Below are 17,860 nucleotides of genomic sequence, written 5' to 3'. Positions count from 1 at the left end.
ATGTTTATTAAAATGAACTCTAGAAGTTATGTTTTCCCCATCTTTTTATGGCTACTGGCCACGATATTCTATAGATTGTAATTCATGTCACTTATGTGTTTGGGAAGCAGTAATAAATAATATAATAATCAATTATCAAGTATATAAACCTGAATATTTTATTTTATTCTATTTAATGTTTTGTACCGACCGACAGGAACCGAGTAGGTAGAGAAATAATCTCAGGTGTAACTTGCAGTAAATTATTATCGACTAAAGAAATACATATTAAAATTATATACTAATTTTTATCTATTTTAAACACACTACTTTCGGATTTCTAGATTTTTTTAAATAACAATGAATTTATGACGCGTAAAAATATACTGACATACCTAGCTATTTAAATGAAACCAAAACAGAAGATTGACTATAAAGTCGCGAAACACACCTTTAAATTAGAATTTATTAAGCATATATTTATTTCATAATATTTATTTTGACTTAATAAGTGTAGTAGGTGCAGGAAATGTTGTTTGACTAGATTTTGGAAAAAATTGAAGTATTGAGAAGATGCATACCTAAGTCACGAAATTTCACGTGGAAAAGAGAGGGCTTTAACAAACATTATGTAATATTTTTACAATTAAAAGTAGAGTAACATGACGAGAATATACAAAGTTATTTAAAAAAAACAGCGAATCGTCGTGACGTGGTCATTGGACAGTTTCCAATTTGGTTTGTTTGCGCCCTGTAAATATTTATGTTTACTAAAATTAAAAGCAAATTACGCAATAAAAATATACAGTTTGAACAATGTAACGTGAAGATGAATTATGGGAATTCAGATAAGCCAAATGTCTCGAGTCACGACATCTCAAAAAGGGAATTAGGGTGGAGAAAATATGTAAAAAGATATTTCCTACGTCTTCAGTAAATCAGGTTGCCTAATAGTAGTTAATGCTAGACGATCAACAACATCCATGAGTTTATGAATATTCATAGGGTAAAATTCATGCTTGCAACTTGCAAGTAAATAAAGAATTGCAATCATCTAGCAAGATTATAATGAAAGAACTGGGATAGGTATACTACGTGCACAAAAGCTTTTATTCATCTTTTTCTGTTTGTATTTGTTGCTTTGATTTTTAGGGAACATGAGTTTAGGTCATAATCTACCATGCTGGCATGCATAACAAAGTTCAGGAAGGTTTTGAAAAAATTCTTCCAATATGATTTAGTTGTCCTTTGATGGGAATGATCAAGTACATCATCAGTACCTATTGAATTCATATTAATTTTATAGATATTTACCCTTTTAATAAACCTTCTGCTACAATAAAATAGGTAGGGAATTATTACTCGTATTAATTATTAACTAGATACCTTTTCTATTTTTTTCTCATTTTAAAAATGGATCACGTAGCTGAATATCTCTTTTTGAAACTTATTGCAAAAAAACAGCGATTATCGGCACTGACTGATATAAATAAGTACATATAAAATTTTCGTTAATAATTTCCTTTTTAATCGACTTCCAAAAAAAGGAGGAGGCTGAGAGGCTCTATGTTTGTGTAATACACAAACACACACTATACACTACACTACTTTCTTCATTATAATATAATAGGCAGTAACGGAATAAAGAGTCAAATATGTATACCTAAATATATTTATGATCTTAGTCCTATTGATATTCCGATACGTTTAGACTGGAATGCTGAAAGTACCTACGTCTCAAGGAAATGTGGATGAGGGCTTAAATATAAAAAAATAGGCTATGTATTCAACCAGATATTAATTTGCAGTGTTTTTTTTTTTGTAATAGGTACCAACACTTCATCTAGACATCATAATAAAAGCATTTTCATGTAAATTGTTTGATTTTTCCGACTTCATGTTAGCTATTAGCGACTGTTTACAAAACATGAACAATTTCTTTCAATACACAGCGTATCAACATTGATTCTATTTTGAGGTCCATCGTGTTTATGACTCATGAACTCATGACATAGTTATTAGTTACGTGTCTCGTTTATGAATTCTGCCTCTGCATTGTAAGTCTAATCAGCGAGCTTAACTTCCAAAAGTATAGTTTTAAAATTTATTAAATAATGTGATTTGAAATTTGAATGTAGAGTTATTACCTAGTGGTTATTACTCGAATGATTCAAATATTTATCATGATTGTCTGTAGCGCCTATGTGTTGTAATTTAGAGCTTCTCGATTCAATACCAATGGAGAAAAAAAATCTATAATTCTTTATTCAAAAGTACATAATTATACATGTACATAATTAGTATAACTTAATATTGCAAGTTGTAGGTACTAATTAGAGTTAAGACCATTGTAATAATGCAAAATGCTTGCATCCAAATCTTACTCTAAAAATAATATTATGCACAATGCAAATTGCACACTTCTTATTTCAGTAATCCTTGGATTCTTCGATCTGGTAAGCTATAGAAGACTGTCATCTAAATTTTACTTCGAAATCAAACAGGTCACCTGACTGGTCAACTAGGAGACAAGGGTCTTTACGTGCTTTAGTTTAATCGAAGTTAAGTATAGAGAGAGTATTCAGCAAATCTATACATATAATAAATCTGTAGAAGGGTCAATTCTGTACATTGAAAATATTGAAAAAATAAATAGCAGGGGGTGTTCCTGGATCGATACCAAACCCAAATATTTGATTAAAAATTGTTTTGTCTGTCTGTCTGTCTGTCTGTCTGTCTGTCTGTCTGTATGTGAAGGCATCACGTGAAAACTAACGGTTAGATTTCGATGAAACTTGGTATAATTATACCTTATTATCCTGGGCATAAAATAGGATACTTTTTATCCCGGAAAAATACTTAGAAAAAAATTAATCTTAATTTTTCCGCGCGGACGGAGTCGCGGGCGGAAGCTAGTTAGTAATATAATAATATGACTAGGACCAGTAGGTCTTTCCCACACGGATAGACGAACGAAGTGAATTGAAACTAGATTTCTAATTTCTATATTATTCCTGCTTTATTATATAGTCTTCTTGATTATATTATTTTTTTCTGTAAATATGCATTCATTATGATTTCGCTAAATATTTACATGGTAGAAAAATATTATAAATAATGGTTTTATTACTTAGTTCTTCTCTTAAATTTTACCGCCTCTATGCTCATTTTTTCTTAGCGTTGATAAACAAAAAACAAATTTGCTACTAAAAATCATAAATTATTATTCGATACTTATCTCATTATAGTGCATTGATCTTCATGACAATAAATTTCACTTAAAAGCAATCTATCACTGGTTAGTAACAAACTAATTTGTGGCAGGCCTAAGGCAGCATTTCTCTATTCTCATTCATGAAGATGGCGCCGCGGAGTCTGCGCATAGCAACTGATATTGGTTGACGAGAAAGTTCCTAACTGTGAACCCAATCAAAACGTGGAATGTGGCCTCGATTTACATTGTTTAAAATATAAACGATCGCAATTTAAATACTTACGATATTAGAATGTGTCTATTTATGACACTGGTATCAAAGGATACGAGTCTGAGTTCGTTTCAATATAAAAGTTATGTAGAGTTAATTTTGATTTGTTAATTGTTCCTGTGGTTAAATAGATATTGTTAAACTGTTTATTTATATGAGATATTCTTACTCTTTCCACTTTTACCGATCCATTATCTGCATCCACATGCTTTCTAATCTTCTCCAATACTTCTTCTCCCGTTTCCTGTTCGCCCTTGGATAACGACATAACTGAATGCATGGCCCTTGTTTCGGGGAGACTCTCAGCAACTCCTCTCGAAGTAACGGCCGCGTAACTTGCCGTTTTGGCGACAGTCATGTTGCTCTCCAACAACAAACCCAGCCTTTCCATTCTCACCTCACTCTCTTTTATATTTCCGCTCATTTCTTCCATCCTTTTCGTCATTTCTTTCAAGACAGATTACAGTAACAGCAAATATCCTGAATTTCACATAACTCTTTTCAGCAAGATATTGAAACGAGTTCAGTTTGAGAAATTTGAGCTGGTCAAATGGTTATTACCATAAAATTATGATATAAAGCACTATGGTTCAGTTTTTTTTACATTTAGAATTATTAATTATAATTCGACGCTTTGATACGGTGATACCCTTAATTACATACATGCGGACTGCGGTGAATTATTCTTAAGTTAGAAATTAAGTAAATTAATTAACCTACCTAAGTACATTGAAATAAATAATTTTATCTGTTTTTAGTTTAGGGATTAAATAAAATTGATAAAAAGGGACGTTGGTTTTTTGATTGGCTAAGAAATAGGTGTCCCATGGTAGACCCAGGTGATGTTGCACAAATTCCATTAAAATTTATAATAAGGGTTGCGTTTCTCAAAGGATGCTGTATCATCATCCTCATCATTACCAGCCTTTGTTCGTCCACTGCTGGACGAAGGCCTCTTCCAATAAGATGATAATAAAGATGTGTAAGTTAGAATAATTTATTTTGTAAATTCAAGTTAAAAATAAAATAAAGTTATAATTTGAAACATTATTTTTAAATAGATGTAATAAAATTAAAATAATCAGATCAATTTTGAGGGTCTAAATATTTGTAAAATATTTTTTTATTTTATTAATAGCTACATATTAATAAAATAAAAATATATCTATCTACTTACCTACTTTAAGTAGATTTATAATAATAAAAAAAAAATAGCCAGATCTTGGTCATTTTATTGCAAAGGTAAATAAATACAGGACTTTTTATTTAAGTAGTTAATTCAACCATGTCGTGACTAAGTAGGTATCTACCGAAATTTCTGGAATAATTCGGTTGCCAGGTAGAGGTCCAATAATTATTCAAATAGGTAATCATGTTATTTGTACAAATATTGTACCTATCTACCTATATGTAGTTATGTAATGAATGAAATTATTTGTTTGAACATGGTTTGAACCTTCTTGGTTTGAAAATAACAATTATTGTTGGGTATTTCTAATCATATACCTAACATATCTTATACCTAATAACTGTTCATTTCATCTATTTTCATATTTCAAGTTTCAACCTACCATGTAGGTACCTACGAGGTACCAAACCGACCATAAGTCATTGCGGCTATCGACTATATCGGCATACTTTCTTATCGTAGGTATAATATAAAGAATAATAATAATCATCTATACTAATTTTATAAAGAGGAACGGTTTATATGTATGTATGTACTTATGTATTGTTTTCACGCATAAACTACAGAACCGATTACAATGAAATTTTGCACACATGTAGAGGGTAACTTGGATTAACACATAGGATAGGTTTTATCCCGGAAATTCCACGGAAACGGTAATGCGGGTTTCCTTTAAAAACGCGGGTGAAGCCGCGGGCGGAAAGCTAGGTAGTAAGAATATAATTATAATGAAGACGTATTCGCTGATAGTGATATTAATATAAAATATCATGCGTGATAGCAGGGAGAGGTGATTTGTGTCCTGCTATCTGCTGAACTCTTGACCTAGTCGCTTCTTAGTACTTTATCGGATACAGTGACTAATAACTTCAATATTGCAATTAGTAACAAGACCGTTTTGGACTTGTTTTTATTTTAAATAAATTTTCTTTATACACCCTTGTGATGAAATCGAATCATATAGGTACCTATCCATTGCTCAGTATATTTGTAAGCTCTTAAATCATTCTAATCTTATTATTTATTATTCATATTATAGTTCAACGGTATCTACTAAACTTTATCGCATCAACATGGACAAAGGCCATTTACACGACCTAGCAACAGACGACGCAAATTGTTTTCATAGGTTTTCATTATGTAAATTTTGGCTTTGTTAATTCATATACCATTTTTTGTGTATGGGTTCATGGTGTAAAATACTAATTAATATTATTTAACGCATGTAAGATTTATTTATTTAAAATAAAAAAATAAAATGTATAACTTACCGCCATTTTCCTGTACCTACCAGCAGGCCACAGAGTAAATAAAACTCGTGATCATAAAGTCCGTATTCATGCAGATTAATAATAGACCACCAAAACTTGTTTTACACCAATAATTATTAATAAAACGCTTTATAAAAACATAGGTCGAAGCGAAATTAGTAGGATATCGGCTATATAACAGAAGTCAATGACGTGACTTCAGCACTGTTTGACAACACATTAAAAATGACGCAGATTTAATCTGATTGAAAAAAAGCGCGGCAAAATCATGGCTGGTTGGGCGGAGAGGGGCGGGACAGGGCGTAGCGCCCTTAGCGCCGCCCCCTGACTCACCCGCCTGCGCAGCCGCAACAAAGAACAAGAAAACAGGAACACCTCTGCGTCACTCAAGCACTTGCCTTCTGCCTCGATACTCACATGAAATTAAGCCATTGCCGCATGCTTTATAATTAAAGTGTTGCCTCTGTTAAAAAAATCAAGAATATTTTTTGTGTTGGCACACCACTTCTGTGTCGATTGATGACTCACTAACTTGTCCTCAAATCTAGTTTCTAACATCCGTGATTTTTTTCTGATTCGGTCTGTCTATATCACAAAAAAGGCTTGCCTTCAACATTGCACGTTTTTAAAATTGGTAATACATAGAATCAATCGATCGATCGATCGAAAAATCTAATCTAGATATTCACTTCATCATATAGATAAGTCATTTTGTTGATACCTACAATTATTATAAGTAATAATATAGAGATGTGCAAAATGTAGAGCGCTGAACATAGGAACTTTCAGTATTCCATATAGCTATGTATGTTTGATACAAAAATAGATATATCTACTGGAATAAATTTATGAGAACAAATATTAAATTAAGAATAAAAAACAGCAGACATTTAATTTGCATATTAGTTACGATAACGGCATAATACAAATGAGACCATTAATAAGACTAATAGATAAAATAAAAATGCACCTGCGGAAAATACAAAGAGTGAATTTATGTATTAGCAATTTACTTGCATTTTTTTACGATAGCAATAAAGAGCATGAAGTCGACAAAATGCATGTCTTGTCGGCAGGTGAGGTGAATCATTCTGGTGACGTCACTAGTATGCCTATTGGGAGTCCAACGTCCCGCGCAGTTACCAGCCTCTGGCACTTCCAAGAAGTGACGATTCATTTCATTATTTTATTTTCGTTCACAAAAATAACAATGCTACATATTGTTATTAATATAATTTCAAAATTTATGCTAATTTGTTTCATATAATTGTACAGTAATCCATCAATCATTATCATTTTTCGTATATCTTGGTATAAATATAACATTCAGATAAGTTATCTCATTAGATATACCTATATAGTTATATTATGTATAACTAATAACTATTAAAAGGAGCAATATAATACTGTATTCGTGTAAAGAATTTGGTCATTTTACCAAAGAAAACTCCACATGCTTTTTATAGGAAAGGGGGAGTGACACAATTGTATCTTAAAAAGGATAAAAAACCTGTCGTATTATATGAACAAAGTGTCGCGTTACCAGCCATAAAATCCAATCAAAATATACTCCACGTAAAATTGGTTTTGTGAGGCTTTTCTTATAAAAGTAATAATATAACGTTTGACCAGCACATGCGATCTGTGCTTCGGAGGGTGAATGACCGCCAAACCGCGCTAATACGCCATCTTGGATTCGTCACGCAGCCCGCGCTTTATGTCTTTGCGGCACTCTCTTCTAGGCTCAACATTTTTATTTAAAACGCACATCACGGTGTATCGAATTAAATGTTTTGTAAATACGTACATATTATAAGATTTGGACTTCGAATTCCCCCGAAGCAAAAAAATTTTTTTTTTCAAAAGAAAGTTACGAATGTACCTAGTATGGACACAACGTATCTGTGTACTATGCAGTACACGTACCTTACTCCGGAAAAAGCTAAGGGATGATAAAAAATTAATTAATTTTTGTATATTGCCAATGTAGAGCCACAAATTATCTATCGTTAATCAGTTATAATAGTCTAGAACTCTAGATTATGTTTGGACTTTGAACAATGTTGAAAATATTTTGGATTGTTCGGAGGTAATCGACATGTTAATTTTTTTTTCAAAAATCAGAAATAACTTCTCATTGTTCTTCTTACTCCTATATATTTCCTATTTTCACGAAGATTGGTGACTTGCTAAAAATAACATTAGGTATACATAACTTCATGCTTTTACTTCCATAATTATTAAAATACATAATCAAAATCAAAATGCTAATAACAACAATATTATTTCCCAAACAAGTTTATAAAATTCGACCTTGCGACTGAAAAGATGGCGCGTAGGTTGAAGTTTTATTAATGCTTATTTATTATTTAATAAGCAGTCTGATGAGCTAAACTGGATAAGTGATTCAGAAACATAATATCTACAAAAATATTTTTATAATGGCTAAGAAAGATAATTAGGTAAGTACTTGATAATGGTAATAGTATTATTTTTACATTAAGGCTTTCCTTACCTGCATTTTGTAACCATTGTTGTAACATTTTTAATCAACTCTACATTTCTGAAGTTGTTTCATCTAAATATAAATTTAACAATGCTTGAACTTGGTACACTTGAATGGTGATAAACTATTAAATAACAAGATACACCGGCCTTATCACTATCATAAAAATTAAAAATAACATTTTTGTTTAATATTCAAAATCCCCTGTTCATTTACTTATTTCTGCGAAAATTCTTTATAACATGTTTAAGTGTATAATGAGTGATTTTATCTAGGGTATGATAATGATATAAGATGTAACTGAGTAGGTTATATTTTCAACTAAGACATGATTACTAGATATAGATGTACTGTGATTGAATTATCCAAAAATATAGTAGTGCATGTAGGTGACATTCCATGTGCAAAGGAGAAACTAGTCGGACAGCATTCAGGGCTCGCCCTTAGCCGCCGTCGAGGCCAGGTACCGTTGTTGCCAACGCGAGCTTAGAAACAAAAGGGTTGACAATCTTTGAAATATCACATTCTGTAAAAATATACTAATTTTGTCTACTTGTAAGTGTAACTCTTAACGGAACCTGAGATTTGAATAAATTTTATGTTTGCAGCCGCTTCGTAGAACCAAAGTGAAAAAAAAAACCTGTAGGTACATATTGAACTATAGCCCATTGAAAACATGGATTTTTAGTATTAAAGGATTCAGTGTTTTTCTTAGCGTTTATTATTTTAGTATTCCATATATACATTTTAATGCAATTTCAGTATTCTAATTACCCACCTTATCAATTTGAAGGGTAACTTATCTTATCAGCATATAAATTTACCCATGTAGAGTTGATCTAGTTCAAATTGATAATATTTTAGACTGATTAAAAATTAAATATATTTATCACGTGGGTTTTTGAAAAAATTCGTTCGTGACATCAATATAAAATAATTTTTGTACTGAGGTATAGACTTGTGTACATACTAATTTCAACTTCACTTAAGGGTTTTTGTCTTTTGGTACGTTTTTCCTTGGTATAAAATGTTAAGAAAATTTCATTTCTGCTTACATTCAAATGTTTAATTCTTCATCATGAAATAGTGGATGATACATTTTCTTTCACGATAAAACTTTTGGAAGGTTGAAGGTTGCTGAAAGGTTTTGAATAATTTTCCGATTAATTTTTCATTATTCGATTAGAAAAAGGAGGAGCTGAATTATTTTATCAAAATAAGAATAAATTATATTATTTCTGGGTGAGGCCATAATTATTATTCGTCTTCATCCCGGGCAAATACAAAGCTAGTACCTACTTATAAAGAGGTCAAGAGGATGATCAACACTACACTAAGAGTAAAGAGGAAATTTGTCTTAAATTGACTACAACAAATTAACAAAGATAGTATGAGTGGCATTGTGTGTAATGTGTATAGTTGTGTATCTCTAATCTAAAGTAATTTTTAAGGAAATGTTATAAAAATTGCTCGAGTTATAGCCCTGATCGAAATTCATCTAACACCGTATTCATAGACTAGCACGATCTGTCCTATTGGAACTTCTAGACACTGCCGTGCGAATTCAAGCATTGAATTTATAAGGCCCATATACTATCTAATGTCTAGCAAATATCACGGAGTCGCAAGAATTTCACATTATCTATCTACATATAAATTGACTATTGAATAACTTAACTTTTTCAAAGTGATATTTTTATAATGATACTAGCTTACCGCCCGCGGCTTCGCCCGCTTTCTCTAAAACGATTTGAGATTTAAACTATCCTATCTCTCAAGTTGGATCGAACTGCACATGGTGTGCGAATTTTATTATAATCGGTTAAGTGGTTTAGGAGTCCATTGAGGACAAACATTGTGACACGAGATTTATATATATTAAGATGATATTTCACTTCGAGCATCAGATTTAAAAGCTGCTGTTGGGTGGTTAGAAATTAGAATTATCTTAGATGGTAGACAGGTATGGTAGGTAATGCCCCTGATATTCAAATATAGATAAAATAAGTAATTACTTACAAAGATTTGTTTAATCATATTTTGATAAATTTATTTGAATACTACAAATTACCCATTTTTTGCTTAGCCTTATTGAAAAATAGCACTATAGATCTATAAGTATCAGACCACAGGATCTGTAAGTAAAGAAACTGCAACAATTTTTGTAGTCGTGTGAGCCTAGAGAACATTCGTCGTGTGAGTCACCCACACTATGGGAGCATGCTATAGGAATAGCCGGCCTTGAGGAATGCCGCCCTGTATAGCCGACACCGAGTTGCTTACCGCGTTAGCGGCATATCACAAGTTCCATCTTAGCCGAGCGACGACCCCGATTGGTGTTCTTTTTTGCTAATGCTTTTGAATAACAACATTCAGGAGTTATTTCGCAATATTTTCTAGGTATGAATATGGATGGTTTTAAAGATAATATAGGTACGTCTGTGTGTGAAATGAAAGGACAGGGGAGTATTAAAATCCTCCAGTACTTATAATTCAAATGCGGATGGATATAAAATATATGAAAAAATAAATTATTAAGCAAATTTAAAGTTCTTAGCTATATGTATAAATCACAGACAAAAATTCCATTGAGGACATCTTCCAGCCCAGACAAGTTAGGTATCTATTTTTGCAAAACTTGGCTAAACGGAGTAGGTAAGAACAATCTCCACAGACAAGAGTTAGGATTTAAATAAATCGCACTCGAATTGGTTCTTCCGTTTGGAATCTTCGTAAAACAAAAGAAACATAGATACACACTCAATTTATTAATCTTCTATAATATAAAAATGAATCACAAAATGTGTTGGTAAGCGCATAACTCGAGAACGGCTGGACCGATTTCGATAATTCTTTTTTTATTATATTCCTTGAAGTACGAGGATGGTTCTTATATAGAGAAAACGTAAACATGTACCACGGGCGAAGTCGGGGCGGACCGCTAGTAATAATTATAATTAATAATTTACCAGACATTGTTAAAAAGACAATGTTTTTAAACTTTTCAGATTTAGAATGGAATTCATCGTGAACTTAATAATTTCTTAATTATTAAGGAGCCTAATTGATTTTAGCCCTTTTACAATTCAATTAAGAAATTGATGACGGTAAAATTAATTATTAGCATAACGCTATCCTAAAATGATGCAATTCCCAGAGATTGATTCACTCATTTTGTGAGAGCGTAATAAGCACTGAATCATCGGGTTGCGTGATGCGTTTGTTTCGCCGTCTCGTAAACAAGCTCGTATGAATGTTTCCTAGTCATCGTTTTGTAGTCTTTGTATGCTTCTCACTGGTTGAATAACTTATACAACGTATTTACATCTAATAGAAAGTTCTGGTTTGCCAAAATATGTACTTCCTTGAATTTTACAATAAGTTTTACAATTATCAAAATATTGCAAGAGACAACAAGATTTGCAGTTTATAAGGAACTAGGTTTCCGCCCGCGGCTTCGCCCGCGCAGTCAAAGAAAAACCCGCATTGTTCCCGTTCCCGTGGGATTTTCGGGATTGCGTCATTTTCCCGGGATAAAAAGTAGCCTATGTCCTTTCTCGGGTATCAAAATATCTCCATACCAAATTTCATGAAAATTGGTTCAGTAGTTTAGGCGTGATTGAGTAACAGACAGACAGACAGACAGACAGACAGAGTTACTTTCGCATTTATAATATTAGTATGGATTAGGTATATATTTATTATTTACTATTGGTATATGATCTGAATACTTTGCCAATAAAATATAATATGGTCCTAAGTAATAAAAATGCTACTTAAACTTTTTAAGGTAGAGTCACGTAGAGTTGAGGTGCGTATTTTTATAAATTGTATTTGTTATTTCAGATCCATATACACTAGGTTCATAAAATTGAAGAAGAAAAAGAACAGCTTCAACAAACAACTCCAATTCAAATCTCCATATAAAATTAAAGCTCCAAATGTGTTACTAAGCACAAAATTAGAGAGCCGGTAGATCAATTCTGGTGATATTTTTATGTATTCATTTTAATACATAGATATATATATTATATTTATTGTTCTTATAGATAAATTATTGGTAACATTCTATTGGGGAAATGGCTTAAACCTAATTTTTCAGTAGACACAACTAAATTTGTCGGGTAAACCAGCTCACACAAAAACAATGTCCAAGGTTCAGATATGATTAATTCATTCATTTAGATTCCCGGAATTAAAATGATAAGAAATATACCTAACTTCAGTTGCCCATTTGGACATTCTCTATATTCTCAAAATAAATTTATAAAACATGGAGGTGTACCGAAGTCCGAAATACGTGTCGGTGCGGGCGTCAACGGACTAGCCGTAGACCGGAACGAGTAAGTAATTTTATTTTTTAATTTTAACTCTCTTAATATTTTTTATGCTGCTTTTACGACTAATGCATTCACCTAATTATCATCTTAAATCATGTAACAGTGCACTGTGCTTTTTAATTACAATGACGAGGTAGAGTTCTTTATGCTCGGCGGTAACTTTGCAAACTAGACCAAATAGGGATTAATTGAGTCGATCGAGTTGAGATAGACAATATCAGTTCACAGACGGTCGGCCAGACGTGAAAGGGGCGAGGAAGGTGGGGGTGCAGACGGCGCGGGGGAGCGGCGCGGCGGGAAGCAGAAGGCTGTGTTACGTCAGATTGCCGCATCCGGGTTCGCGGCCGGCGGCCGGCGCACGCGCCTTGTATCACTTCCATTATCCACGTGATAATAATGAACAGGTGAAGAACAGCATTAACAGAACCTATGCAGAAAAAAGTCATTTTTTAATTATCACAGCTGAGAGCAGCAGTCAGGGAATTTGTTCTAGGTATAATAAGATCTATTTTGCCTAATGCCTCTCATTCATCTTTGTAACCTTTCGTATTGAAAGTTGTCAGACATTTAGTTATTGATTGTAAATCATTACCGCATAGTAACATCCGCGTCCCATATGTTCTATAACTGTAGAACTTACCATGAATCATTTCTGACATAGTCAAGTAATGATTATGCTTATTGTAATGAACAGACCACATCCTCATCCGACCGGAACAGTATAATTATAATAAGTTTCCGTTTATGATAACCTCAATGTCAGTTCTTGTCCCACACCCTTGAAAATATTCAGGACGAAGTAAAATAATAATAAAGGGTCGAAGGATACAAGATGCGTCATTTATAACACAAGTTTAATCGTCCCTATAAGTATAATCGTTTTAAGGTTAGCAGTCAACCGCATGATATTTTCAAGTTTGTTGCCAAGTCAAAGCTTCGCTTGGCGACTCGGAAACGCTGACATTCTAGGACGCGATCTCGACGAAACCATTCTCCATCTCAGTCGCACGAAAGGCATGATTCAATCCATTCATATACATATAACCCTTTTATAAACAATACCTAAATGCCTGAGTTCGCAGACTTGGCCCCAGACTATACATTTTAATTGAACAGTATAACATCTAATTTTAATCAAAGATTATCATAAATATGTTATGTTAGTGAACTTTACTCATAAATTGATAATTTTACTTCTGTTTCTTTTAAATATGCTCATACTTAACAATCCAATGGTTGTATTATTATATTATGCATTAATTTTAAGAATGTAGATTTTCTATACCTAAAAGTAGAGTTAGTTGAAAATTTAAATCCGAACGCTTTTTATAATGATGATGAGATTTAATTTGATGTTAATTCAGTTCATTAGTAAACAGTCAGTTTACTTAGTGCTCGAAATGAAAGTCTATATAGAAAGGTACCTAGGTAGGTATTAGTTATAGTTCTCAACGAAAATCGTGACTTGATATGAAGGCGATCGGTATCGATATTGATATATCGGTATTTCCAAAGCTTTTAATGTTAGCGCAGATTTCAGATTTTAAAATGATCACTCTGTTTAGTACATACGTAAAATCTGAGCATAACTGATAAAATTGTTATAAACTATCCAGATGAGGTACCTCAAGTAATATTTCTAATTCTATTTCCAATTGGGCAATTTGTTTTCAAGACCCCATAACGTACCGTACCTTAGAGCATTAAACCAACATATATATTTTTTTGCCTAATTGCAGAGATTTATTTTAGTTACCGTTTCATTAAAATCGCCATTGTAACTTACTTTTTGGTTTAATCATAATCATAATCATTTATTCACCATAAAAGCAAAATTAAATACATAGAATCATTATCTTAATTAATTAAACATACAAAAATACAAGGATAATATAATAATAATAAATAAATAAATAATAGAACCTGATGATTAAAAAGATAATATGAACTGCAGGCCTATATTAAGGCAGCTTGTAGGTCTACTGTAAGTACCGTACATTTAAAGTTTTTTTTTATATACCCAGTCCATGTTCAACTTGCATTTACTAACCTTGCTTTATTCTAATTTAAGCCTTTTTTGTACATAGATGGTTTATAATAATTAGGTATACCTATATATTTTATGATATTAATAAAAATCAATATTTGAGCTAAAAGAATAATCCAAAACCAAAAAGCTCACTTCACAGTTGTTGTAATCCTCCAATTTTTTCATTTTCAGGAACAATATGTTGATCTAAAGAGCTTTTCCAAATTTAAATATTTCTTTAGTTAATTGTATTTTTATGGGACCAGAAGTTATTTCGTTGTTATGTGGAGCATTGAGTGGTCCCTTTTTTTGTTAGCTCGTCACAAAAACGCCATATAACACGGCCCGTGACAATGTTGTAGATAGTTCGCATACCAGTGTTTTATGATCCGATCCGGCAGAATCTTCTGGCATCGATCCAATAGCACCAATAGTGCATTTTTGCTAGCGGACCGGTTACCGAAAGTTGCGCGGGCGCATAACGGAGTCTCGGCGAGAGGCGCGGGATCCGTGGGAAGAGCGAGATCCGGCTGTGCCAGTTGCCAGTTGAGACTTGAGCCCAGTTGCCACTTGCGCCACGCCTTTCACCGCGCAAGGTCGCTCCGCGGCCGCGCCACTTTCTTTTATATAACCGCTTACTGATTCCGGACGGAATGTGACACCCGAATTTATGCGATGACGTCACGCCAAGGTGATTCACCTCGCCATTAACGAGCTGAGCGACTCCTGTCACGGCTTATCGCGGCCATATGGGATCTATTGAATAGATTATTATATAGGTGTATGAGTGTTAAATGTCATAGTCTATAAAAATAGATTCAATGGAACAAACATACAATAATGTAATAATTTTATCCTGGTTCCTATATTTCAATCAACCTGAGCATGATTGTTTGATAAGATATTTTTTGCTTAATTGCAGAGATTTATTTCAGTTACTGTTTTATTAAAATCGCCAATGTAACTTACTTTAATTAGAAGATTATCATAATACTTACATGAACCGCAACTTATTCGTAAATTATAAATTATAATTAATTTATAAGAATCATTGTTAATTTAGACACTCTTTGTTACTGAGTTCTGACTTACAAAAATAACTCAAGTAAAATATTATGACTAGTAGAGCGCTAACTACCTACGACCTGAGTTTCTCAAATTTGCATCTAAAAACTACTTTATACATTTTTGTAGATTAATGTACGAATAACTAAAATTAGTGGTTGTATAATTAGATTTACTAAAAGGTTATGTATTGAAGGCATTAGGTACCTATTATATTAAAGTCATAGAAAGTGTTCAAACAAAGCTCTATTGAAATACGTTAGGTTTCGATCAAATTTAATCACGTATCTATTGAATTAGGAATAAAAAGGCGTGAATGTATCTAATCGATATTGCCAAAAAGCCGGATGGCGTTCCGACATTAGAAAGTGACGGAGGCACATCCGCAACGTACCGGAACTCAGATTTTGCGCGCCGGAATTCGGTTACATCATCAATGAATTGTCGACTCAATGTCTCAAATTAGTTGCCATGTTATTTAATATTACTTATAACAAGCAAGGATTGTGAACAGTATGAACGAGAATAAAATGATAAGTGTATTAGTAAATAATTTACATGTCATTCAAATGCTACTAACTTTTTAAATTTTAATTATCTTCAGCTCTCTTAAAGTTATTTAATATATTTTGATACAAAATAAAAGGTTAAAAAATTAGCTACCACTGAGCCTTTTTTTTATCTCTCTACGTCTATAGCTTGGCAAGTTTAGCCAATTATCGGTTTTTTATTTCTCCTGAACAGTTGTGTTTTTGCAGTTATCATTTTATTCTCCGGGGACGGCGATATAAGCTATTAGCTAGTATATCTAGCGCAAAAGCTACGCCATACGTGGCCGCAAAAGTGGCCGTGGCCGTAAAGAGTGCAATTTTCCCAAAGAACTCCAAACGTTCAACTGTTACGTCTGTAGGTTTAGACTGCATGTTCCATTATAAATATTACTCTCTATAATGCATTGAAAACTCAAAAGTATGAACGATCACTATTAAGATCACAATGATGCCAAGTTGCAGATATAAAGCTCACTCTGTTATATACCTAACCGTTGATTATAACATTGAAGACATATATATATTGATATTAATTATTCCTTCTAAAATAAAACAAAAGTTAGCGATCGAATTATTGGTTTAAATGGCTTCAACTATAAATTTCGCCCTCAACAACTGCCCAACTCACTAAATAATTTCTGAGTTAAGAGGAGGCTCCCTTTCTCATTTCTGGCACTGAGAGACCGGTTACAGTACTAGACGCTAATGCAGCCGTAATAAAGTTGGATATCGCGTGCGCTCTTTGATCGCGATCGAGCTCGAAAAGTAAGTCTAGAGAAAAAATATCTTCGTATTCAATAGTAAACTCTATTTTCTTACTGTTAACATTTATTTTAGACATAAAGTCCAAGTAAATCTTAAAAAAAATGTAATAATCCTTAAAAAGGCATCATTTTAGAATAAAAAATGAATCGAGCGAAAATGTTACAATTATGTTTCTGTCTTGTACATCGAAAGAAAAAGACCCAATAAATCATATACTAAATTTCAAATTTTGATTGTATGTGTGACTGTTTCAGAATATTGATGCAAATTCACATGAAATTTAGGGAGCTTGCCCTTAAGCCTGGATGTTCGATCCAAATAAATCTTAATTAATTTAATGTTTAATTTCAAGGGTTTTTTTATGTATTCTTGTTAAATGTTAATACACATAAATATATCTAGACACGCGGCAGCGTGTCAAGCCGAGTTCAAGCGAAGAGAACTGGCGAGCAGCAGCTGTGTGTAGGTACACACGAACCATTTCGAGCCACTTTTCACCCCCTTATAACTCGAAAACTATTTGAGTTAAATAAACCAAATTTGGTACATATCAAGAGGACCTCAAGATAAACAAGAACCTTAAATTTCATAAATACAGATTAAACAGTTGCGTAGATATTAATATCCAAAAATCGCAATTTTTAAGACTGACTGACTTATAGACATATACAAAACCTAAC

Source organism: Colias croceus, chromosome 12, assembly GCF_905220415.1.
Source record: "Colias croceus chromosome 12, ilColCroc2.1".
NCBI classification, from domain to species: domain Eukaryota; kingdom Metazoa; phylum Arthropoda; class Insecta; order Lepidoptera; family Pieridae; genus Colias; species Colias croceus.
The sequence above is the reverse complement of the archived record's forward strand: the minus strand, read 5'-3'. Positions refer to the sequence as shown.